This window comes from Alligator sinensis, unplaced genomic scaffold, assembly GCF_000455745.1.
Source record: "Alligator sinensis unplaced genomic scaffold, ASM45574v1 scaffold1003_1, whole genome shotgun sequence".
Lineage (NCBI taxonomy): Eukaryota > Metazoa > Chordata > Crocodylia > Alligatoridae > Alligator > Alligator sinensis.
Window position 1 is genome coordinate 961,120 of NW_005842557.1, and position 2,732 is coordinate 963,851.

General features: G+C 48.2%; 1 protein-coding gene across 4 annotated transcripts in view; it reads left to right on the forward strand.

Moving 5' to 3' along the window:
- Positions 1 to 2,732, forward strand: part of RAMP1 (receptor activity modifying protein 1) — a 157,034-nt gene that overhangs the window by 104,094 nt on the left and 50,208 nt on the right. The window lies entirely within an intron of this gene.

Here is a 2,732-nt window from a genome sequence, read left to right on the forward strand (position 1 = left end):
TGCTGAATTTTGGCTGGAGAGACTATGTCTTTTAGGAGTTTTTCTGCTTCCAGTGACTGGAAAGTGCAGACTGGAGAAAACAGAGACAAAAACAGTTCTCTAACTTTTTTTTATGCTCACAAAGAAAAGACAGAGTCGGCCTTGGTTTGCTAGTTGAGTAAGTTTCAGGTAACTTTCTGTTTTACCCTGAACAATTTCATCTGAATATCCATCCTTTAAACCCTGTAATGTGAGCTTTTTTTCAGCTGTCACGACTGTAATGATCATGGCAACTCTGTTGCTGTTGAGATTCTTCCTTCTGGGTGTTTTAAAAATGTAGCAGTACCTGACTTCTACACATAGTGGGAAGAAATAACTTAAATGGTGTTTTACCCAGATGCTCTTCCCATGCTCACCTATCTACATGGGGTCATAATGCCTTGGATGTGTGTTACTCCCAGCCCGTATCCTTGTCTAAGGCTAACTAGTCACTTGTGAGCAGTGTAAAGACAGCTTAAAGATTTAACCTTCCCTGACTCTGTCCAAGGCTGGTTCTGTACTGAGTTAAAGCAGCGCAGTGGCTGTTAGTGAACTCGAGCAAGCCAAAATGACAACCACACATATTGAGCATGCTCCTTTTACCCATACGCCATCAACAGGTAGGGAATTAGTATAGGACTCGTGAAGTCACTGGGAAATCAGCCTTACGCTAGTGTCAGATTCCGCTGGTAGTCTGCTGCATCTTGGCCATGCCATGAAGGAGCGTATGGCATAATGATCACTGCTACATAGTGTAGCTCTCAGGCTAAGTCCAGATAGTCAAAAAGTCCGAGGCTGAAACAATTCAATCTTTGCAGGTTAGTCTAAGCTGCGTAGATTGAACCAATAAGCATGTGAACAGACATTCACTTTTGATTCCAGAAATGCAGCCACATGCTCACCCTGCCCCTTCCCCAGGAGCTAGGATTGCTCTTCCTTAGTTCATTTATTCTTGTATTTATCTGTCACATTGGAATCTTCGTTTGCTGTGTCATCATAGCTAATCACTAGGGGTGCACTGATAAAGAGTTTTTTGGCTGATACCGATGACCGATTATTAACCAGCCATATCGGCCAATACCAATCCGATTGCTGATATTCAGCCCAGCAGCTTGGAGAGCAGCATTGGGCTGGTAAGTCTGAGAGGAAAGGTTTGTAGGGGAGGGAAGAGGTGTAGGAGGGGCAGATCGAGTCCCCCACGGTGAGGGGCAGGCACTGCCCAGGCAGTGCGCAGGACAGAGCTGCGGGTGGCTCATCCAGGGGGTGAGGGATATGGCTCCCACTGCTGTGCACACCCCCAAAGGAGGCATGAGGGGCATGTGCCCCCCAGACTTGTGCATGGGGTGAAGGCGGGCTGCTCAGGACCAGGAGGTCTTCCTGACAGGCAGGTCTGGACTAGGGCTGTGCTGGGGGTGGGCAAGGGTGCAGTGGGCAGTGGCAGTCCTGGGAGGGGGTGCTATGGGGTGGGCTGCAGCCACGCCAAAATTCACCTTAGCCCCCCTGTGCTCCCCCCAACAGTGCTGCCACCACCCGCCCCCAGCACAGCCCCAGCTCAGCCTCCCTGCTGGGAAGAGGCCAGTGCAGCCCCTGGCCCTGAGCAGCCCAACCCTGCCCCATGCACAAATCTGGGGGGCACATGCCTTCCATGCTTCCCCCCAGGGTGTGCACAGTGGTGAGAGCCACCACTCCTCCCTGCCCCCCCGCACCTCTAGACAAGCTGCCTGTGGCTCCATCCCATACCACGCTCTGCTTGGGCAGCACCTGCCCCTGCCCCAGCATCACTCCCTCCCTCACCATGGGGGGCCTCAATCAGCACCCCCATACCCCTTCCCCACAACAGACTTACCAGCTGGATGCTGTTCTCCAAGCTGCCGGGCTGCATTCCTGGCCCATGTGCATGCTGCAGCTGCACACGCACACAGCATTTATCAAAGACATTATCAGCCAAAAGAAGCTGATAACCGATAATGTCAATTTTCCTTCTATCAGTGCCAATGTGATATGGACCGATATATCGGTGCACCTCTACTAATCACTTATAAGATGATCTGCTGTTTGCAGTTAGATGCTTTCCAATGAGAGATGAACTGATGAATTCCTAGGCTAACGTACATCCAGGGTAAGCACCAGGGCCAATAGAAATCCCTGACACTGAATGTCTAGCAAAATGGAGGGTGCTCCACCTAAATCCATGTAATAGAGAGAATGAAATAGTTTCCCATATATCATACTTTATATGACGCAGAAGTGATGACCCTTCCCTTTTGCCCTGATGGTACCATATTGTGGATACTCTACATCTGCTGTTTGCTGGGCTTCAGTAGATGGTAAAGTTTGCAGAAGCACCCAGCTCCCATTGACTTTTAAAGATTTTTTTTTTTCCAGCATCTGTTGGTGCTTGTGTCAGTAGGGCAGGTGATTGCAGTCTCAGTTTCTAAGCAAGATGAGTATGTGGCTATAGGGGAAAGCAATTACTGACACTCAGAAGGCTCAGTCCAGAAAGCCTTATCATATTTGTTATGCTGATTAAATTTAGATAATAAAATTACATGCTGGTTACTGCATTGCCACGGTTTCTGGCAACTGTTTAATTTGTCAAAATATTACAAATATCTAACATTCATTTAACATAGAATTATTCCTAGGCTCTGCAAAAAATGAAAATATAGACCATGGATTTCTGTTGGCTTGTCAGTGAAGGAACAAGTGATTTG